Here is a 24,684-nt window from a genome sequence, read left to right on the forward strand (position 1 = left end):
ATATGTGACAATAATGACAGACTTTCCCAGGGTGAAACGTTAAAGGGGGAAAAATGTATGATGTGAAATTGAACTAAGTTGCTTTGAAACTGTATTTTATTGTCTTTCAAAAAAATTTATTTAAAGCTATTAAGGATTTTCGTGCTTAAAAGAAAATGCAAATGCACAACCCTGTACCCTTCGTCAGAAGGAATGCGTGAGAGAACGTGCACGAGCCCATTTCTCCTTGTGCATGCTCTGTTTAAAAGGTGCTGTTCTCATAGCTCATACGAGTTTACTTTGTTCGAATGTCCATCCTAACCCCTATATTCCTTTAATCACTATATAGAGCAGGGACTGTATAGTGGACTTTATCGCAAACTCGGTTAACTGACCGTTCGGATAGATGATCACTGCATTTTGCTCCCAGTTGGTCAAGTAACTCCTCGAGTGCACGGTGTCTGTGCCATCTTTGTTATCAGTCTCCAATGTTGAGTAGCGACATCCTATGGCGACAGCAGGCCACTGCGAGAGCAAATCCCATAATGCTTTGTGAGGAGAGCTCTCCGTGCAAAGCATTTCGGGATATATCTGCCTCTTCTGAGGCATTTCTTTTCTTCTCATTCACCTCATAGACACTTTTTCTCTTACAATCCTCGGCCATTTTCAAAGAACCGCTTTAAGAAACATGAGCTTCAATGACTGTCTGAAGCTGTAGCTAACCACTGATATACGTCTGACAGTACGCATGCACGGGAAAAGGTGGCTGATGGGACGAACACATGGGACGGCCTAACATAAACATATCATCAGAAGGATTGACAATTAGGAGGACCACTTACTGAGATGTTCCTCCAGAACGAAAATATCATTCTCTGTATTAAGTACCTTCAGTTTTAGGTCTTGAATTTAATTTTAAATCAAGATTTTCTTTTTTATTTGTGTGGCAAACCTCCAACTCCTTCAGACCAGAGTAATCAAACACATACTGATCCATTACATATGGTGAAGTTATGGGGCTGCATTTAAATAAATCAGGTTTTTGTTCTTTTCTTTTTGATCGATGCTCAAAACCAAACTTACCAATGTGAAATAAATAAAATGAGTAAATATCTGAGCATTGCCATTTCTGTGTTGATCAGCAATATTTACTTGTGAGGCCAGGGTGAGCATAATTTAAGGTAGTCCCTACTCTTTTAATTCCAAGTGTTCCCCAGAAAATGTGTTTGTAAGACCTAGAAAGCCATTCCCCTTTACCTTACCCCAAGACTCCTCCCTCTATACTCCTGAGAAACAACCGGCCCCTCTTAGCCCTTTGAAAAACACATTTTACTGGCTCAAAATGAGGCGAAAGGCCTCAAACTAGAGTTAACCTTACACATATGTGTAGCAATGATAAAATGCATTAGGGTCCCAAAGGAGCTTCAGTCTAAGTTATAGGAATAACAGAACAATTTCCCCTTCATTAAATAAAATAAAGTAATGTAAAATGAGTTTGGCTGAACCTGACCTGGCACTTACCAGCAACAATACATTTGTGACTATTTAACATTTTATCAGTTGGAAAAGAAATCAAACAGACAAAAAAGAAAATTGAATTACTTTCACCAGATTGCAAAATTATTAATGTAAATGGATATATTATTCATTAAAATATGACAGTTCTCTTTATAACCACAATTAAACCAGAGCTGGAAAACCTCATCTTGAAGAAAAATGTTTCACTCTGTGGGCCATTTAAATATTCATCCAACTATTAACATGGTTTTTACCAAGTGTACCTTCCAAGTAAAAGATCAGTTCTAGCAATGCCTGACCCCTAGATGAAGGAAAATATCCCTTATTAATGTCATCATTTATGCAATCATCCTTAGAACCTATCTCTGAGGGTTTATCTATTGACCTGAATGAGTTAGCTTTAAAAATGTATTTCATACATTCTGTTAGGACATTTGTGAGTAGACCAACACCTTTCACATATGTGACAATATGCATGCTACACTTAACATCTGCGGACACTAGAGGAACAAGGAAATTGGTTACAACAGTGGTGAGTTAGTCCTGTTAAATCATGCCTGGAAAAAGCTTACAAAGGAGCTTAAAGCTGCTAAGAGAGTCTACCAATAAGCTAAAAAAAAAATGCTTCTTGTCTTACTACCCAGTTTGGAAAGTGCATGTTTATTGGTTGTGTCAGTATAAGGGAACCAGGAAACCACAAGAACTGGACAATTGAACTGGACTCCCTCTACTGCAAGACAGCCTGCACTTGGCTGGTTGAGACGGGGGAGCACCTTCTCCTGTGTAAGAACCATCGGTACCCACTCCTCTTAGATATGTGTTTTATATCCCCTTCTCTTAATTTTCTCAAATAACAGCACCTCAGAGGACATGTTTGAGAAATTCCAAAAGTATGCAGATGACATCACAATCAACAGGATAGTGATAAAACTATAGCCAAGATTTGGCAAAACAACTGGCAAAACAATGGTCTTGATTTTCACAAATACACATAAGTGATTTATTCATGCACAGGTCAAGATCCACACATGCACAGCACGGCTACCATTCATTCATCCTGTCCGCTGAACTGCTGCTAGGTTTACTCACATGCCTGGAAGATGTCTAGTGCTACTACCACAGATGATCTTGCTCTCGAAATGGAATTGAACGATTCAGATTAGCTAGCCGAATGAATAGAAGGGGTAGAGCGTAACGGGCCTGTGGCCCGGGCTGTCACAACTCCAGTAGGCGGTCTGGGGGACAGTGATTCGCCTACATGTTATGAATGCTGGCGTACCAAGAAAAATAAATTATGAACAGTTTAGTTTGTGCCTTCAAGTCGTAGCACATAGGAAGATGTTACTTGGATATTACCTAACCGAATATCTTCAGAACAGCTCCAAATGACACAAAACTCATATGCGTGAGTAGAACATGATGTAATAACGTAAAATCAAGGGACCAATGTAAAAACGGCATTCCCCTTTAAATTAAAAAGTACCAGTGGTCTTTAAAATTTGCTGCGTTTGTGTACGAAATGAACAGAAATTATGAAACTAAAACATAATTTATGCTTGACACGTCCGCTAGGTCTTTGTGGAAAAATTACGTAGTTTTACCTTCCCCAGTTGTCCGCAAGGAGTCCATATGGCCAGATATTTCATATCGCCTATTACAAAATTTGTCTGTACACAGAGAACTCTGCATGAAGCATCTAGAGAAATCTTTTGATTTAGCCCATAAATATCATCCGATCAAAAGATTGTGAAAAAACTCTTAGAAATAAATTACTGTCACTTTGTTGAGGCAGGGAGGCTTTGAACATTTTGAACATTTCGTCATGCAGTTTGGTGTTTTAAGCTTGCCTTCTGTGCTGTACAAACCTTCCTGGAGTTGGCCTGAATATTAGGTTCAAGTGGAAAAGCAGCAGTGTATAAGAGCTGCAGATATTATGTCCGTACATCTCTACACATGACACATGACCGTACATCTCTACACATGACACATACATATACATAAACATGACACATTCGTTCGTCAAGCATAATTGAGCCGTAACGCACTTAGAATAGCAAAGACATTATTTACTTGCTTTGGTCCATCATTATACTTTTCATACAGTCTTGGTTGAAAGGTAAGTCTTAAGTAATTAAAATTGCATTGGAACATCCTCAGTGTCATTAATTTAATACAAATTATTTGAACTCACTCTTAATAAGAGTTTTTTATTTGTTTTCAAATATTGTAAATTTAGGAAAAAAGGTTAGAAGATGGAAAAAAAATATTCAGTAGGAATCTTCTTTAGTGTTTTACTCTCTGTCTTTCCAATTGGACTACTATGCAAGCATCATAAAACAAGGATGGTGGCATCTGTATCGGTATGTGAAATGTTGACACATGCATATGGGGACCATTGGGATGAAGATTAATAGGACTTATTTACCTGTTTTCAAAAAAAACAAAGTGTTTTATATGGGTGAGGCTGGGTTAGCATAGACTAAGGGGTGTGAATCATTGCATTTTAAAGTAGAGAAGATACTGGCCTGGCAGACGGCAACATAACATTGTTTACATTATCATCATCATTCATTAATTTATCTTGGTCCAAGCCTAAAAGCATACAATACACTAATGTTTAACCTTCTTTATTCTATCATATTGAGGTAAAATAAACAGTTGTTTACTCCACATTATTCAGTAAATCCAAATAAATGTGTTACATTTTTTTTATTATTTGTCATAAAAAGTAAAGTATTTATAAAAATTTAGAATATGGTTCTCTGTGCCATAGAACACTTCTAAAACATTTTTTTGGAAATGAGCTTATATTTTTTTAAACAGGGAAGTCCTTCCTTCCGTATTCATCACTGTGTTTGTCATAGATTACATTTTAAATAACTGTTGCTCAAACACAGTGTTTAAATTATGCTGCTGAATGTTTTAACTACCATTTCATATTGCACATCACATCTCTTGAACCGTACTGTCAGGTTGTTCTTTGCATTCAGTCCCTGACAGTTTAATCACTAGCTCTTTGTTTAAACGATTATTTTTAGAGCTGTCTTCAGTGACAAATAAGGATCTTTAAACTGTTACAAATGAATTAGGTTGTTTTATGCTGCATCATAATTGTTTTATGATTATTATTTATTCTGAAGAATTTCCCTCTACCATTAACACTGATTCATTGCCTCTAATATTTCTGCCAACACTTTAAAAATAACATTAATCTCTTTCATATTTTTTTGCAGCCACAGCTGACTTTTTTCCCCCTCCGTTTTGCGCAGATGTATGACACATATATTGCTTTTTAATTTATTGCTGTTGTTAGTAAAATAACGCCTATGTAAACAAACAGAAAGCTAATCATTTCAAGCTGGGCATATCCCATAAATAATCTATGTGCTAGTAGGAAAAAAAACAGTGTGCATCATTTTGGCTGTTTCTAGTCTCATTTAGAAGTGGCCATTGGAGAGCAGCAGCCTACAAGAATGGAGACACAAACATGTTGGTACCTATCAGCTCTTGCTGCAGTTTGTTTGTGATTAAGATCACCCTCAACACTACTATAAACCACATGTATGTGTGTAAGAGGTGATAATATTGAAGCAATCAGCGCTATTGATCAAATGGACGGGAGGGGATCATGGAGCGCATAAACCATCGTAATACTTCTCTTCGCTCCTACCATCAAGCCCTGTTTCGCCCTATTCAATCATGTTCGGTCCAATCCCCATTCACCACTGAATGAGGCTCACACAGTGATCCCCAGAGATTAAACCACATGTCTTGCACTTTTATGCATGAGGGCTCTTTTCAGGAGCCTTTTGCCACCAATCATTGCCTGTTGTTACTTTTCACTCATGATTTAATTCTATTCCTGCCAAACTGAAAGGCCCAATTGGCTTTGACTTTTAGTTAGAACAAGTTGTATCAATATTAAGGCAACCGTTATAACTGTGTTCCTCACTGTGAAGAATAATTAGTGAGGACTTGCATATTGCAAAATTGCTTTTGTGAAGGATAATGTTTTAATACAAAACTAATGTACCACTAAGGAGTCACAATGACATAGATAAATGACTATAATAATTAAAAAACAAGGGACCATCCCTACTTCAACTTCATTTATTCACTTACACACTTGCACATATCCATGCATACAATTTTGTGCATATGCAGGGTTGGTAATATGAGACATGGTGTGTGATAAAAAAGTAGTGGAATTTCTCATAATGCAAAAGCTTAACATATCTTTAATTTAAATAAGCTAAGGTAATAACTGAATTTTAACAACAACATACTTTCCTTACGCGTTTATTATGAAGAAGATTACACAGCTGGACAGTTAAATATATGGTATGGCAGCCTATTAGTTGATTATCCACATATGTAATGCAAACAGTTCATAAAGATTTCTTTTCCTTCATTTCTGAAAATGTTTAATCACAATCTACTATTTTTTATTTTATGTATTTTTTTGAGACCCATTATCATAAGCATAAGTAGCAAATTCATACCATATTTTATGAACAGCAGGGGGGAGATTTGAGAAGAAATGTTCTACTACTGACCTCTGACCAGATAATCTAACTAAAATCCAACTAGTGAAACAATCAATCAATAGTTTGCTGAAGTTCTGGGCAATATACCCAAACAGAACTGATCTAACCATATGAGGCTGTTGCTCACCTTTCCTCAATTTAATTTTATCAGCTCTGCCTACAAGCTTCCTGTGAAACTAAGATAAGAGGTTTTTCTAAACTATTCCAAAATATTGACTAGATTGTCTTTTGTTGCTACTTTGTAACAAATCAGAGTGTGTATACTTGGTAAGCTTGTGAATTTGGAAGACCTATTAGAGCACAGGCTTTAACTTCCTTTCTCATATCTTGATATGTTGCTTGAATTATTTTTTGAGGTATCTATTTCTCATGATGCCATCTATTTAAGAAATAAAACCATGCTTGAATTTAGGAGCATCTAATTTTACTTGAAAGTGTTTATTAATGCCTGGATTGCTTGATTGAACTGGATAATGTTTTATGATATAAGAATTGGCATTAGTTATTAAAATTGTTTTAAGCTTTTTTCCACTTTTAACCAAAGACAAAGGAAATAGAAAACACTTGAAGTAGGCCCACCTTAATTTAAGAGTTTGAACTTGTAATGATTATGTTCTATGTGACAATTAAATGTAATTGTTATCACAATTGAAATATTTCTATTGCAGGGGTGAAACTTGGCCTGGTTTTTGACAGGAAGGGTTAACAAGAATAGCAAGTGTTCCACCATTAATGATAGTAACTGTTTGCTCCCCCCACTGGGTCGTTTTTCAGTTGCATATCAAAGTGTTCTAACAAGCATTGCCCAGTCTGTGTGAAGCTTTTATTGCTGGTGTGCAACTGTGGCCTTTTTGTAAGTGCAAACAAATGTGTATGTGCATTCTCAGGAGAGCAGAGCTACTAGACTGCGGTTTGTCAGGTAAATGGATGGTGAAGTCTCTGTGTCTCAGTGGTGAGGACTAATTCAGTTTCAAAACCTACAGAGCCGGCGCTGATCAGTAATGCACCTGGATATAAATACCAATGGACTGCATTCTCCCTCTTTTTTTTTCCTCTTTTTACCATTTTCAGCATGCCATCTGATAAATATCTTTGCAAATTTGAATGTCGCAGTTGCTGAATAAAGAAAAAAGATGGATTTATGAAGTCGAATTTAAATCAGGAAGAAAAAGAAATTACACGGTGTTGCAAATTTTAGTATCTATAAACTACAATTCTTAACAGTTACACCCATTTGTCTCTATTTAAGCAAGATCAGGTTGAGGGAGGTCCGTGGGTGAAACTCAGACATCTTTCTCTAGTGACATTCTCTTTCTTAATTTATTGAGGGATTTTTAAAGTTAGTAAATGTTTCCAGGTCAGAATGAATTTATAGGGTGTCAAATAAGTTCTTCATCTGCCTTAGGGTCTCTTCCAAGTAGGATAAGCTGAGAAAGCATCTATAGGAAGGCATGTAAGAAGCATCCTGATGCGGTGACTAAACCCAACCACCTTAGCTGACTCTTTTAGATGTGGACAGTATGTAGTGCTACCCCAATGGATGAGCGTCTTCACATGATTTTATAGATGTATATTCCTATCAGTAATATTCTTAAAATTATCAGATGTGTATTTATTTAGGGTATGCTTGCAACTTTTTAACAATACCTTCAATTCCAACAGCATTTATACTGCTCTCTGCAGGAAAAACAATGAATGCTTCTTCAGCAAATTAAAATGACCGTATGCAAGACTAAAACGTATGAATGTGTGTTCATACAAATACACTGAAGAGTGCAAAATAGTGCTTTTTATACATTGTTGTAAGAATTTGTCAAGAACTTGCTTAAGTCCAAGAAATATGTTAAGGCAAGAAAACAGGAAAGTACAATGACAAAAAAAAAGCTGTGCAGAAGAAATGTAGAGAGCTCTTATGTTTGCATTCAAAAGCTAAATGTAAAGTGAAGGAGTGAACTTAGCTGAAATGTTTTCCAAGAACACTTTGGTTAACAGTTAGTAATTGCACCTCAAAGGCATCTACGTCCAACTCCCCATGAATATTTGGTGGTAATTGGCGTGTATCTCCACTCTTTTTGTGCAATTGGTTATTGAACTATTGAACAGGTGAGTCATGTGTCAATGCTTCATTGCACAATTAAAGTTGTGTATTTCTTGTAACCATGGTTGCGTACCTGGGAAAGGAAATGAAGTGGCTACTGCAATGAAATCAGTATTGGCTGCAAGGGTATTTATGTAGACCCTAATGTGTAATTAGTTTAACTATTGCATTTTTCCCTTATGCTATTTTTTTAAGCTTTAGAATCATTTTTGCATGGTGAAATGTCATGTAAGATCAATTCAAGTTATTTATCAAAACAGCTCCCACACCTGCTTATTTTTTAAAAATTGACACAGCTTCAAGCTATAATAATTGGCTGCAAAAAAGGGAAAAAAAAGATTTGATATTCAGGGAAAAAAACAATAAACTTTTGCCAGAATTGCCTTACCTTGCTTCTGTACACATAGGTAATGTGATGGAAAAAGAAGTATTCTAAGTAGCAACAGGTGTTGACTAGAAAATAATTTCAGGGTTGTTATTTTCAAACATTACCATTACCCTTTGATTCCTTACATCATCAACCTTATTTATATTTAGTGCAACATATTTTTGTTTTTGCTGTTTATGCCTGGGGGGAGGCAAATATTTCATCAGTATACATAAGAAAATTATTACACCATTTATTTAAAAAAAAAAAACACTTGAGAATTAAAAACATTTATCAAAGCTTTAGCTGATTAGCTTTTTTCTTCTTTTTTTCTTAACAAATACCTACACTTTTGGGGGCTATTGCTGATGTGTGTATAAAAACATAAAACAAGTAAACAAGCCTGATAGAGCTCCTGAACTAAAACTGTGTTGAACAACACTTTGAGGCAATCACTTAAATCAAGTTATTTCTGTAATGTTCAGTCAGACTTCTGCACCTGTTGACATGTACAGTAGGTTGGTTCACTATTCATGAGCACGCTGCTTTATTTTTTTTCTGGGACAGTTTTGCTTTTTAGATTAAAAATATATATATATATATATATATATATATATATATATTACAAATCAATTTTTGATTTTACTAAATTATCATTTGCTATATTATGTTCAGTTTTGTGTTTTTTTGAATAACTAGTGTGGATTTATCCTTTTAATGGGAGGGCATGTAAACTATCAAGCACAGCTGTATATCATTATTCTCATTTTTCAATGTTACCGTTTGAAAAAAAAAAATAATTTTAATAGATGGAACCTGGACCTTTGACCACTAAAACATGTGAATATTCTTTCCATATCAGTTCAGTTGATTTAAAGTATGTAATAAAAAAAAAAAACTGTCTTTATTATAAAAGAGCAGGCTTTTTTATGACTAATACCTTAATTTTTATGTCACTAACAGGAAGAAAATTAAAGACAATTATTTTCTGGATTTTTTTTTTACTGTATGAAGAAGAAGACATAAAACTATAACAGCAATTAAAAGATAATTTTGTGGAAGAAATACAGCCAGTAACTGCAGACTTGTTTATAAGAACATTTGTGTTGATTGTTGTTTATGTGGACTGACAACTTTAACGCTGATGTCAGAAGCATTGAAGTCTACAGTCTTCTCATGGTTACTTTTATGCCAGCTTCACCTTCAGACTGAGAGTAAAAATATGTGTTTGTCATGAAAGCACGTTGTTTGCAAGTAGTAACACTGTGGTTATTCTAGCTTTTAAGTAAGATGTGGGATAAAATGGTTCCTTGTGGCGCCATCTTTCACATTAATTGGTTGTCTGTGATTTTGCCAGATTAAGACAGTTTTCCAGCATATTCCCTCTTGCAGACAAACCATATCTGCGTAAAAGGTATTGACTTCTCTCTTGTGCCAAGCTAAAGTGGACTACATGCCTAAAGCTTACAATCTAGTTGAAATAATCTTTTGTCGAGCAGCCCCGCAACAACTTAATGTCCATTGACTAAGTACTGTGTTCTTAAAGAAGAGGCTTCCAGCTCCACTGGACACACACCTTAATTAAACAGATTTACCGCTTCAGCTTGTTAAGCAAATTCGGCATAGGTCTCATAATTAGCAAGTCATTTTATTTAGAAGTGTTGAAATCGGGTTCAGGTTGTTCATGTGTCAAACCACAGTCCTCCTGGGGATGTTTCTTGTAAACTTTAGATGTAACACTGTTTTAATATCTCCAATCAAATAAATTAGTCACTAGCAGGATCAGTGACCAAGTAAAACTTGTTATGGAATATTGGTTTGTTTCCGGTGCACTGGGCCTTTGAGGGATCTAAAAGTTTTAATACAGTGTGGTGCAATTTCAAATGCATATTTTTTCCTAAAAAGGCCTGAAGTTTAACTCCCCTGCTTAATGGTATGTAAGTGCACTAATAAAACATATCAAAACCTGATCATGGCATATCGTGCATTTTTACTACAGTATTCTTGATAACTGTTAAATGATGATAAACTGTTAGGCAATACAACAATTCATTTTGACATTAATATAAACAGTAAACATCATACAGCCTCAAATATCACATTATGAAGTAATAAAGTCACTGTTGCTGACCTGTTTCAAATTTCATGAGATATGGCCACTTCAGGTAATAAATACATATTTCTCCTTATAATGGAAATTGGTTTTCAGGTTTTGCTGGACTCAATTAATTAAAAGGGAGATAAAATTGGAATTCTACAGATTTTTTTTTTTGTTTGTTTTTTTTTTCAGATAAATGAAACAATTTGTTTCCCATATATGGGACAAACAGTGCTGCAAAGTAGCTCTGTTACTTTGCAGGATACTCCTGGTTTTTCAAAATCCAAGCCTCTTTCTGCCTCCCTGGAAACCTGCAATAATAAGAGGGAATAACTGATAGTTATAAAAGGCTAATAACGAATTTTAAAAATGAACAGCATATTTCTACAATCATTTGTGCTTGTGCTTACTTTTGAGGTGTTCAATATGTTGTTTTGAAATGTTACTAAAAGCCCCGCCATAAACATGGGGACTCAAATAAACTTTTACCAGTTTGATTTTAACAGGTCATGCTTATAAATTTCTACCTACCCATTTTGAAAGGAATTAAAGTGATGGCAATTGAGTATGTGACTGAAAAGAACTATTTGATTTAATTGGTTTTACTGACCTTGGCATGAATGGTGAATGAATAAAAGAGAAATTCCAACAGGCATAAATACGGATACAAACACAAAAGTTAATTTACAGGTACAGAAGAATGGAACCACACAAAGACTGCTTCATTTAAACAGGATTTATGCAGAGCTATGCATGGGGACTTTGCTCCATCAGTTTTGGTCCTTTGTGAACTGAGAGGAGAGAAGGTGCCAAATGTTCACAGCCTGAGTAATGGGCTTTTAATATTCCATTTCCCCCCCAAGTACATGTATGTGTGAATTTATAGGAAACACTCACAAGAGTGTGATGGCAAAATGTTCCTTGACCTTAAGTCTAGCACTTTCTCTATGTCCTTCCTTTCTTCCCAAAGCCTTGCTCTAATTAATGAGAGTAAAAAGCAGTGAGACAGTAATAGCATGAAATTTACAAAAAAATGTCCATAAATGTTCCTCTAATAATCTGAAGCAAAGAAAAGAATCCATTTCTGTGGTCACTAAGGTCTTGGTTGACCCTTTTAGCAGCTGAGAGCAGTTAATGAAAGACTGAGTTGGTATTAACTATAATGGGCACAAAGAAATGTAATAACTCACAGGGTTCTCTGTAAAATAACAAAAAATGTTAGAACCAGGAGAAAATGTCCCTCTTTCCAGAAGCTAGGAATGTGTTCCCCACCCCCCTCTTGTGCCCCTTTAGACGTAAAAGTCTCCTCATCTTGGCCATGTTTTTAACATTTTTAAGTTCAATTGTGTTTTTCTTTTAGTTGAACTACATAAAGATGGTCTACAATCTTGCATCAAGTCTGCATTAAAACTTCTTTCTTTTTTTTTTCCTTAGTAATACTATTCCACAATTGTCATTTCTGCACAAAGTTTAAAATTACAATTGTATTTACAGAAATTGATTGATTTCCCCCCGCACATTATGCACACCACCTTTTCACATTTATGACAGACATCATATAAGTGTTTTTTGTGCAGCGCTGAAGCACCTGTCGCTGTTTTCTGTGCCTCGCCAAAGCTGGCTCTACTGCGATGAGGGGTTGGTAGCTTGTGGAGCAAAGGTGTTTAGCACACTGTTTTACCAGTTCAAGGTTAAAATCTCTGTGTGAGACGGTGACGTTCAAACATCTTCTGAACAAAACCAACACGTTTATAGACTCTATGTCCAGGAGATCACCACAAGCCACCTTCACATTGGAGCTAGAATACTTTCTAATTGTCGTATCCAACACATTCACGCCAACCTGTGTGTGGTTATAGTGTTGCATATCTCAGCAAATATGTTTCCCCTTTAAATCTGCAGCTCTCCCTACTTCTCTCTGTGCTCTGTTTGAAAAGATTTATGAACCTCTTTACTAATATAATGATGCCAGAAACAGAATTTCAAAGTATGTAGAAGCTCTGTAGTCTTATTCTATCTATACAATAAGAAAACATGTTAATTTTAACCTGCAACTGGGAGTCATGGTCATCTGAGAAGTCAAGCTTTTTTAACTAGTAAAGAAGAACAAACTATGTTTTCACAAGCTTCTTGCATTATAATACTAACTTGTATATACTTACAATTTGTTGCCATTTTTTACTGAAAAAGAAACAAACTGATTTTTTAGTGGTATGATCTCCTAACTTTTACTTAAATATCAAAGTAGCTGCTGGTTAATATTCACTGAGTGCTGCTCTGTATATCTCCTCCAACCACGTAGCTACTCTGTATGCAGTGAAATGCGACCGCAAATCAGATGTTTCAAAGTGACAGATCCGATGATGTTACACCAAGAGGCAGGACACAGCAGTGCGAGAGAGGGAAAAAAAAAAGTACAGACTGAAAAAGCTCTGAACACAGTTAGCTGCACTCAACCTCTGTTACCTTTGACTAAAATAAATAAGCGGAAAGGGAGGAAAAAGCGGAAATTATTGGTGGGGACTGTCCCCACCAGTCCTTCCACATATGATTGATGTTAATAAAGTTCTTTCCCTTTATAATCTCAGAATAGTCAAAAAGATGGCCTTGGGAATTCTAGTGTTAAAGCTACAGTGTGTAATGATTACAGGGATATACAGTCAGAAATGTAATATATTATACATAACTATGTTATTTATCATCATCTACGAGCTCAGCCTCTTAACCTTAATATTTGCGTTGCCTTAGAATTCGTTATTTATAATTACATAGGAGCGGGTCTCGCAGCCATGGAGGCAGACATCTTTGCACTACGGCAGCGCAGAGCCAACAAACTAGCGATTGCGAGATCGCCCATTACGCTCGAAAGTAACTACGGCAAGTTGTTTAAGTCTACATGAAATCTATACCCTACAAAGACTAATGAAATAATATCTGTAAAATTATCTATGTAAACAAACCTCATCACTTGAGAAGGTAGGTGATGTGGACGTCGTGGAAGACATTTTGTCCCGTAACGCTCGCCGTATTGTTGGGGGGGAGAAGCGGTGGGGGGGAGATGTTCATGTTGCTGCAGTCTGCAGTGTGACCGCTAGATGTCGCTAAAAGTTACACACTGTAGCTTTAAGAAGCAAAACAACTGCAGTTGAAAAAAAAATAAAGCTGCAAACTAGCTCCAGATACTGAAAGTGCTTACACTTCCTTGTCTCCATTGGTCATAGATGCAACAATATAAACTTTTCACATTTCATAACAGACTGACAGCCTATGAGCTGCAGAGAGCTAATGGTAAGAATTTCCTCGACAGAAGCGTCTCTAACATCCTTTCACTGACAATCTCCAAACTTTTGTATCCATTCTTTGTCCTCTAAAGGCAGACTTTCAGTGCCATTTTATTAACATAATCAACTTTCTTCATCTTGTCTTTTTTTTCTAACAAAAAGCTTGAAAATGTAAGCCGCCATAACAAAAAGAAAAAAACAAACAACTAAAAATGGCACTGGCTAAATCTAAACACAACAGCTGTTCACATTTTGTTCAGAATAAATCCCTGAGAGTAATTTTGTAGGATACTGACAAAAACGCAGTCACATTCTCATCAAATATTTTCAACCAGTAGTAACCTTTTTGCATAAGTAGCCATGTGCTTACGTCAAGCATGCATCCTTTTGGCCAACAGGCACAATAAAAGCATTAAAAGAGCCATTCAAAACAATCCTATAAATAAACAGCCTGTTTCTCCTCAAGATATGAACATGTAGATGCTGGCCAGCTGTGAAAAAAAAAATGTAATCTAATTTGTCAATTTGCACTATACAGCCTTGTCTTTACTTTATTCATGGTGTGTCAATATTGCAGAGACTTAATTGGGTCAAATTTATCTTGAGGTTTGAATTCTTTTTTTCCAGAAGTTAGAGCTCATAAAATGGTAATAAATTGTGTTTTTAAAATCAGCTATCAGAGATGCTATGCAGAGTTTCTAACTTAAAGCATTATCAAAATGTGACCATTTCATATTCCTGGTCTAAATTCAGCATAACTAAAGTTTGGCCTGTTTAATTGGCACAGGAAACACTTCAGAGCCGCGCGAATAGCACTATGCCCAGGCTTTCAATGAAACACAAAAATTCTCTATGGCCCTTCTGTTTGGTCCCAAACACTTGTCAGTAAAAACAAAAGAACAGACTAGTCCAGACTGATTTCCCTTGCCTTTTCTGAGGAAACACACACCAATAGGCCTGACTCTGAGCTACTCTAACAAAGAGTCCAGTGGCAGCAAGCAAATGCCAGAAAACAGCCTTCACTTGTTGTTTCTCAGTATCGGGAGATCTGTCCGCAGTCCTGTCCCTGGCCATCAAAACAGAGCCACACGAATATAACACTCACATACAGCCAGATATTCTCTGCCACAAAAACTCTCAGACAGACAGGGCAGATGCACATTCAGGAAATGAAAAACATTCAGCCAGGGATAATTAAACGAGAGGGGAGCAGAATTAATGATGAACTGCTGAGTATTTAGACAATGGAGGTAAATTTCTCTGTGAATGTGTGTGAGTCTGTGTGTGATTAGATATTTGTCAGTGTGTTTGAAACGTGTGTCTCTTGTTGAAACAGTGAGTGATGTTTGTGTGTGGGAAGGACAGTGATTACAACGATAGGATATGCAGATCAGCTGTAGGAAAGTGATTTGGTTGCTCTTTCTTGAGAAAAAAGCAGCCTTCGTGTTTGAAAACAACCTGATTGTGAGCTTACCTTTATTATTTTAGTGTTTATTCAAGTTTATCTTTTTTGTTTGTTTTCCATTGATCATATGGTCCCACAATTAATTCAACAGACATGCTATTTTATGACTCATCTAGCGTTTCTCATAAAAATGTTACTGCAACCACACTTTTAAGTGAAGTTAATATTTTGGCCAAAAATGCACAAATGGAACAGAAACATGTTTAGATACACATAACCCGAGCAAAATCTGGGTTCTGTCTTTAGTTCTTTGTTGACTTTCCTGCCACAATTTAAACTTGGTGCTTGATTAAACAAATCTTCAGCGTGCATAGCAACACATAGACCCTTACACAAACTGAAACCAGTACAGACTACAGGCAGTACCACATACATTTCCAATTACTCAGTGGTTTGCTGTTTAATGATTTGACTTTGACGTCCAGGGAATTAAATGGTTGACTTGTCCGACTTTCGCAAAACATTTTCTTCATCTCCATCCCTCTCTCTTCCCTGTCCTCCTTTCTCTCCTCCACTCTGCATAGTAATGCTTTTGAATTGAGCTGTTCATTCAGCCAAGCAGAGATAAGTGCAGAATCACAGGATGAACACAATAGAGAAAATACATTTGGGATGGGGGATGGGGAGGGTGCTCTTAGGTGGAGACACAAAAAAAATGTTTTGTTCTCTTTCTGTCTTTCTTATGAACTGACAAGGGCAAAGAGCAGAATGTGTGTGGTTATAAAAACAAAGACTCCCCTCCCAAATAGTCAGCCAGCCCTGTAGAAAAAAGTTGGTATTCAGTTTTCTTTTGCGTCAAATAATGAAATAAGCCTAACAGTGACATCAGGTTTTAACACAACAGGTTTTCTTGAAAAGCAGGAAAGCAAGGCTACATCTGTGTGTGTATGTGACATTTTTGTGCATTGGTAAACCTGTCTTGCTCAATTAATTAGCCAGGAGGGCAAAAACTTGGCAACTGAGTAGGAAAAAAAACAGCAAACGGCTTGAATAAAACATACATTACAGATTCGAAGATCTTTTAAAAACATTTTTCACTGAAAATCCTTTAAGCTTAAAAAGCTCACTACTAGGAAACAATGTCAGTACCCACTACTTAAGATACATAATTTTGGAGGCTATATTAAATTAAGTTAGTCCTAGACATATTTTTCGTGGCTTGGCACTTTATAGTAGGTTTTACTGAAGTCGCCATGCTGCTATTTTTCTAAAGCTCATTTAAAGGCAGCTTGTTTGACTCCTCTTGTGCACATTCAAATGTGTGCTCACAACCCATGTGGGTAAAGCCGGGCATACACTGTACGATTTTTTTCAGTCGTTGCACTCAGCTGCAGCTCACACTGTATGACGAAACTGCAGGGTTTCGTTGTACAGTGAGAGGTCACAGCTCACCATGCATGTACGGCCCGAAACTCTGACTTGATCTACCGCCTCACACTGCACGTCTAAAAACCACATCGGACATAGCCCCAGAGAGAGATGGCACTACTGGGACTCATCTATCCGGAAGCCAATACAATAGAAAAGGAATATGTAGCTCACTAGAGTGAAACGCGCTGCCTTGGCAGTTTTGCAATTTTGTGCTGAACGCCCTAAAAAGAAAGGTGTCAAGGTATTTGGACAAAGACATGGCTGAGCAAACGTGGCTACTACAGTCTGTAAATTTTACTGAAAGATCTCCATTCCACTATCACCCCCACCATGCTTCTGTGTTTTCATCTCAGAGGAAGAAGAAGAATCCTTGTTTGTGCATGTCTCATGAGCGATTTCCCCACGACGGCCGACTGAACACAAACATGTTTGATTTTCTCCAGACTCCAGGATTCCTGATTGGGAGGTGGTTGTGAGAGGCTGATCACCCCTCGTTACCCCCTGTACACTGCAAGATGTACGATCAGGCTGAAAGTCGGGCCGATCGGAAAATTCTGACACGACCGAAAAGGGAAAAAAAAAAAAACACAGTGTAAGCCCAGCTTAAGCAACCATCTCATTTGCATCCAGACCTGCCTCTAAGAGACATTCGCTCCATGTTTATCCCTTTCTCCATCACATTTTTGGTGAGTCTAAATTGGAAATAAAGGTTATTAGTGTAAAAATAGAAAGAAAAAGTCACACATATTAGCCATTGAAATTACATTTTTTTAAAGTGAGCCAATTTAAAGTATAGAATGACCTTATAAGCATGACTAAGAATTTAATCTAAAGCTGTCAAGACTCAGAACAGAGGACCCAGTTTTCAATGCAGACAGACAGTTTGATATCTCAAAAAAAAAAATTTCTAAATGTAACAGATCTGCAGTGGGCAGCTACATTGGAGGTCTAAGGCATCTCTGCAGGAATAGGACACAGGTTGGTGACCAAGTCAATCTGGCGGAGGATGATTACGAACTTGTGAGTCACTAACCTGGTCTTAAAGTTCAGTCCTTGCCCAATGAACCAGGATGATTTCAAGCGGTCAGCTGCCGACAAGACACAGCAGGGGCTGTCCAGAAAATCCCAGACGTTGAAGCCCTGGAGGCCGGAGAATAGGCAGGAGATCAGATCCAAGCTGACGAAGGAAGGCAGGATAATCCAGAGGGTGAAGCCAAAGCCAGTATCGAGGAGGTGCTCAGGAGTTCGGGCCAGAAAATCAGAGGTCTGAAGAGGTACCGAACTGAAGCCCGGGGTAATGTAAGGTAACAGTTCTAGGTCCGGTAAACAGGCAAAATCCAGCAGGAAACTGAAGCCAGGTCAGGCAAACAGATCAAAACAGGAACAGGTAGACAAGGCTGGTTAAATAACGGCTGAAGCAGGTGGAACAAATGAGTGGTAATGTGAAAACTGGGCAGAGCTAGGCAGGTAAATGAAATGAGCAATCAGGCCAGTCATCATGTACCAAGACCATGACAAAAGCATCTCCAACAAAAACATGAAAACCAGTTTTGTCGGAGAGATTGTACGTAGCCTGCACTGATGTACTATGGGTGATAACATGATGAATGTGATGAAGCTTAAGATGCTTATAGGAAGGAAACTAGCTGACAAAGCTTATCCAGGGAGGACAGCAAAAATGTGATGTGCGTAAACGTCAACATTGATCGGCAGAAAAGGACTACATTATTTTATTTTCCTGCCAAGGATCGTGCCTGGGTAACAGGTCAAAAATATTTATAGCTGAAAGTACACATACAGCATGTTTACCTGGAAGAGACTGTTGTGCCTGAAACTGAACGCAAGCAGGTAGACAGAAGAGGCTTACCATCAAGTTAGTGATCTATTGGACAAGTGCCCTTGCTGTTTAGATGTAAGATGTGGCAGCTGCTAATCCTCTTTTTGTGTACTGTAGTTATTTTTTTTTTTTTTTTATTTTACAATAGATATGATAACATGTTCCCTACATTTAGTACACATGTAGTTTTTCACATTGGCAGCATTCTTTAACAGTATTGAGTTCTGCTGCTTTTTTCGAGATACTACCTCTGTGTAAGTCACTTAACCCAGTTCTCCAGGATCTGAGCACCTGCAGAGAGCTGAAGCCCCAGTTAAAGTATTCTGTAAGACTCTATGTTGAAGCATGTGGAGGTGTGTAAATTTAAAGCTAGGCAAAGCTTGTTTGTGTTTTCAGTTAACCTTTACTGGAAGAGAGAAACAGTGCATGTGTAGTAGCTCTGAGCTCTCCATGAACTTTTGACCATCCCTTCCTTTGCAGATAACGTATCTTCAGGGATACATTCTTGAGTCACTGTGGAGTCAGGTCAAAGCAGACTATCTGAGCTGTTTTTTCCCCACTGCTACACTCATCGTCTTCCCTGGCCACTCCAACTCTTATCGGACATAGCACATGGCAGTCTGCTCTGTTTCTCTCATGTTACCTGCTATGTCATGCATGATTTGTTTCCCCAACAGTTTATGGCAGCTGCATTGTGTGTTTATGTGGATGAAAAGGGGGGCTTGGTTAACATGTTTATTTCACACAGGATGCAGGGGAAAAGAGGTGAAAATAGTTTAGGGACTGAGTTGAGATGGATTAATGGACAGTTAGAGGTTCTTCCTTCATGTTGTGGTTCCACTGAAAAAAATGTGAAGAAAAGCAGAGTAAGTGGGAGGAATGATTTTAAAAATATAACTCATAGTTTTCAATGGAAAATAAATCAAAAACCAAGATATATTCTTTTGGTGTTTCTTTTTATCTAAATATAAAAATAACCTTTTTATCTGGATTTCAACGCATCAGCCACACATTCAACTATCACTCTATAACCACTACTCCATAAAAATCCAAACAAAGTAATACATAAATCAGGAAACAAGATTGAATACACTGTCAGGAGATTCACTCCAGTAGCCTGTCACTGAGATCTGACATCCAATCCACTTACAGCAACGATGCATGAAACAACAGATGAAAGCAACTCAGGCTGTCAAGGTATGATGAATATAAAAATACCTGGACATTTCCCAATCATAAGCTTTGTATGAGAAATGGACATAACTGCTCTGACATAATCCAGTGGCCTGTACAATTGGCTTTCAAGGCACTCTGTCTTTTTTCTTACATCATTGGGCGCTAAGATTTAGGAGTCAAAGGTGATGTGGAAAAGATAGATGTGACTGAGATGGTTGAAGAGATGACTTGAAGTATTATTTAGCACCGGTTGATCTATAAGTTTTTTAGATAGTCAAAAAGGTTTTAGTAAGATGAAATGCAAGGACAGTGAGAAAACTATAAACTGTTATTCAAACAACATCCATTCATTATTTATTTTCTTTGTTTTTCAAAAAGAATTGCAAGAACTCAGAATTAAAAAAGGCTTTATCAACTATGATACAGGTCATATTCCTTTGGCTTGTAGAAGCACTTTGAGCTAAATTAATCATAATTATTATTCAGCTAATTACATTTGTTTTCACAACTGCATCCCACCTAACTTTAGGATTCACTCAACTTTTCTTGTACAATAAGTTTGAATTGGTGGTGGGAATATATTATTTCTTGTTAGAAGAATAATCTAACTGTAATCTTGGAATTAATCTAGATTAGATTTTAATTCTACACATTTGAAATCTGCCAAAGGCATTCATTATATGTTTGTGTGCTACCTAAATATTAAGTAAAAATAAGTCTTTGAACGGGTTCCTCAAGCCAGGTATTAATAATGTCTCTTGTGGTCTGAAGAAAAAATATTAAAATGTATCACATGAAACTCTAGTTCTCGAAATTAAAGCTACATCGATTGATTTTGCTTATGATAGTTCGCCTCACAGGTAGTTTGTAAGATGGGTAGCCGCATTGAGAACAAGCTTGAGCCCATTGTCTTTAACCATGAAGATCGGCTGGTGTCTGAAGGCAATCCACTGAGCGAGGAGATTGGTTAGGTTGACTGTAGAGCTGTGCTGAGGGGCCTTGCCTCGGTTGCACTCAGACATTGTATTTTGACGAACACGACTCTTCGCCTACGCTACATAAGTGTTTGACCCGGTCGGCATCTTCCTCATTGACCTAGGGAAGCTTTGCGTTTAGGTGGTACTAATTCCGCATTGAACAAGAAACAAACAGCTTTAGTCTTGTCAAGGTTTCTATTGGGAAGCTTCTTAAATTCTTAATTTTCCCTGAAGCAAACCCAGTGGCTTTATAGCTGCATCCATGTTAGCACTTCAAGTTCAGTTTGCTAATTTCAGAGTAGGCCTAAATAGGTTGGAAGACTGATTTGTTCTCGCCCCCAGATATACATACGCGGCAGATATATATCTGTGCTTAAATATGAAGGGAAAAGTCATGGTAGCTTACTTAGTACAGAACCAGCTCCCAATCATCTTTGAGAATAGATTAATGGCGACATTTTGTTTTTAATCACCCGATAAGAGTCTGTCATTAATGCGGCACGTTAACACCGATAACGGCCAAATTGTAATTATGTATAACTAACAAAAAACTAAAGCTGTATGATTCTGATTTTGATTTCAGACAGAAGGAGTTTCATTTTTTTTTTATTTGACTGCAGCTTCCTTTCTCAATGGTGACTCTATTTTCAGAGCATAATGTGGTGATTGTTTTGTGCTTTTGTGTGAAAAGATGATGTATAGTGGTATAGATTTCATAGGACAACTTTCTAGAAAAAAAGATAGAGAAGTGGTGTAAAAAGAACCAATAAAAAAATGCTTGATATACCTATAAAATTTAGTAAACTTTCATAATTTTGTGTTGTTAATGATATAGTCTAGATCAGGGGTGGGCAACAACAGTCCTGGAGGGCCCGTATCCTGAAACTGTTTGATATGTCTTTACTTAACACACCTGAATCAAGTAAATAGATAATTAAAAGGACTCTGGAGAAATTGATTGTATACTGGGGAGGTAATTGAACCATTTGATTCAGGTGTGTTGGACCAAGGATGAACCTAAATGTTGCAGGAAACTGGCCCTCAAGGACTGGAGTTGCCCACCCATGGTCTGGATGCTTTCCATGCACCTCATTTAAGTGAGTCCTATCACTAGATTGTGATGAATTAAAAGGATATATTTTCCAACAAACATGGAATTATCTGTAGGAAAGTTTTGTAAATCTGGTTGTGTTTAATAGTAAAAAGGCAAATGTAATAAAAAGAGGCCCTCTGATATATGTCTTATGATTCTCTGTGTGGTTGTTGGCTACCAGAGCTGACATATCCAAACAACAAGCAAGCTCAACAAGACCTGTCATCATAGTCATACTTGCAGTGTCAATGGTGATATGCTTGCTTGGTCTTTGGGGGGCTGTTCTAGTGTCCCTGTCTTACAATGCCAGATGCTTACCATCTCCACTTTCTGTTTTCCCCATATTGCTGTGTTAGTCCTGTCACTGAATACCTGACTGCTCTTCCATTTCTAAAAACATCTGAACCAGTTTATCATTTTTTCTGCATTTCAACATATCTTGTAAAGTACTTTTAAGCACATATATACACTTTATGGAATAATGATGTTTTATTAGTTTCTGTTGAATTTGCTATAGTATTTTGGGAATTTGGTTGTTTTTATATTTTTAGATGTCATTTTAAGTGATGTTGAAGGTTCTCATTTTATATCCTGCTCCTTAAAACAGCTTAAAACAAACTAAACTGAGTGCGTGCCAAGGTGAACTTGCATTCAGCAAGGTTGTATAAAAATAATTTTAAAGTCTAGTTTTACTAATTAATGGAAACATTTTCTTCACAACTCAGATGCTATGATAAAAGCATTACTCATAAACAATTTTGTGCTGTTATTGTAGGCTGTTTTACCTGCATTTTAAAAGTGCTTTATTCTTTAAATCCAGAAGTGAAAACATTTAACAATTTAAATGGAAATGTAATGGAGGACAAAAATTATTCTCCATACTTTCCTATTCCTTTTTTGGTCATTAAGAACATAATTAGAACCATGCTGCAAATGTCAAAGCTGTAATGGTTCCTCTAGGAGACCCCATGCTGTTTGTTTATGTGAAATTAAATAAGCAAAATCTACATCAAATATTAAAATCATAATAAGATCCTAAATTATGAAGAAAAAAAAATTCTTTTCCAATAACCCTAAAAAGTTTGTCATTTTACATAACCAAAATGAAAAGAAATCTACATAAAAAATGCCAATCTTGGATAGCAAGGTAATTACTCAGCAGCTGACGCAACTTAATCTTCTCAGTGTTTTGGCTCATGCATGTACCTGGCACCTCCCTCATACTTTATCAAATCAGCATAATACCCTTTTTATTATATTGTTCTCTTTCAAACCAAACCCTGAGCTACTTTGGCTGTAATTCTTCTCCTCACAATCTGAATCGCTTTTCCACTGGCATTCACCTCAGGCGCGATCTTTCACTAATTCACTTGGTTTAAGAGGTGCACCGATAACAGTTTTCTGGCCGATCACAGATTGATGATCTTTAAAAAGCCTGACATGCTCATTCCGTTTTTGACTGATACCGATTTCTTCTCATAACTGACACTATCAGTTATGAGATCACAAGACAAGATATTTCAAACTTATCTTACAAAAAAACATTAATAATTGCTGATGAAACAGTAAAAAACATCTGAAATAGCTACTGTCAATTATAAATCAAAGTTTAAGGCATTGACAGTGGGTGGGTTTTACACAGGAAGATCAGATTAGTGGATCATGACCTCCCAAAATTAAGACAATTTAGGCAGATTGAAAAGCCGGCCGATAAATCTGTGCACCAATATTTTCCTTTTGTAAAAGTTGGATTTTGTAGAATTTACTCGTTTGCTTTTGTGGCGTTTACGTCTCAAGTAACGCTCGCTGGACGACAGTATTTCTAGCGAAAATAGTTTATTGAACACAGACACGACCGACTGATGACGTAGCACGTACAGACTGCTTCAGTGACTGACGTACATCACGCGCTGCGTGCATAGAACTCAAAGCTGCGTCACATATGCGCATATGCAATATTATGCACTTAAACTTAGACTCTACATGACAGCTTTAACCATTGTTCAAAACACGTATGTATGCTTTCTACTGTAGAGATGGGCAACAGGAGCTGAGATAGGCATATGCCGATTGGCTGAGGGGAGCTGAAACGCAGAACGCAATGCTGACAATCGATGGATCAGAGCCACTGATTCAATGACTGCATTTCTAAAGAAAAGCACTTGCTGAAGTCAAGGGCTAAATGTCTCTGTGATTTCCTCATCATGTGCAGGAACAAAGACCTTATATACTGTATGTGAGTTTGAAGCATCCATAATCTAAAAAAAAATCTTCACATTACCTACCCGCTAATAACAGACTGAGAGCCAGATGCCCACCAGCGGCTTTTTACTTTCTGTGCTGTGTTGGATTCACTTGGATTGTTTGCCATTTTTTACACAAATACTGTATACTGGGATTATTCAGTCCTGTGAGTTTTTTTTTTTTTCAGGAACTTTGTAACTCCTGTTTAATTCTATTGCAGAGTATATTTGATTTATTTTAAATGGCTAGACAATATCTATTTTCAGCTTGAAACCTATTTTTTATGTTAATTGAGGGGTGTAAAATCACAAACAGCTATCTAATACATCTCATTTGTTTTTTTCCTCTGATAAAAAACATTTTTAAAATAAATTTTAAACATCTTATAATACATAGTTAAACTTATGTTTGTATTTAAAGTTCCAATAACAGGACACATATCCAAATTGTTCAACATTTTAGATCATAAAAAGTTACTTTCCAGAGTGACTAGTGTAGTTATTTTGTGCATTAACTGAGTTACTAACTCAGTTACTCTTTTGGAGAATTTACTGTTAACATTCTCAAAATGTGTCTTGTGACAGCTTTTTTCTAAAAAACATTTTTCTTTATTTTAAAATAATTGTCATATGT

At 36.8% G+C, this 24,684-nt stretch overlaps 1 protein-coding gene across 1 annotated transcript in view; it reads left to right on the forward strand.

Annotated features, from left to right (window-relative positions):
• LOC107094008 (contactin-associated protein-like 2) overlaps positions 1–24,684 on the forward strand; it is a gene marked incomplete at its 3' end in the record, with an annotated part of 204,901 nt that overhangs the window by 160,130 nt on the left and 20,087 nt on the right. The window lies entirely within an intron of this gene.

The sequence above is a fragment of the Cyprinodon variegatus genome, unplaced genomic scaffold (assembly GCF_000732505.1).
Source record: "Cyprinodon variegatus isolate N-32 unplaced genomic scaffold, C_variegatus-1.0 Scaffold20, whole genome shotgun sequence".
Classification (NCBI taxonomy): Eukaryota; Metazoa; Chordata; class Actinopteri; order Cyprinodontiformes; family Cyprinodontidae; genus Cyprinodon; species Cyprinodon variegatus.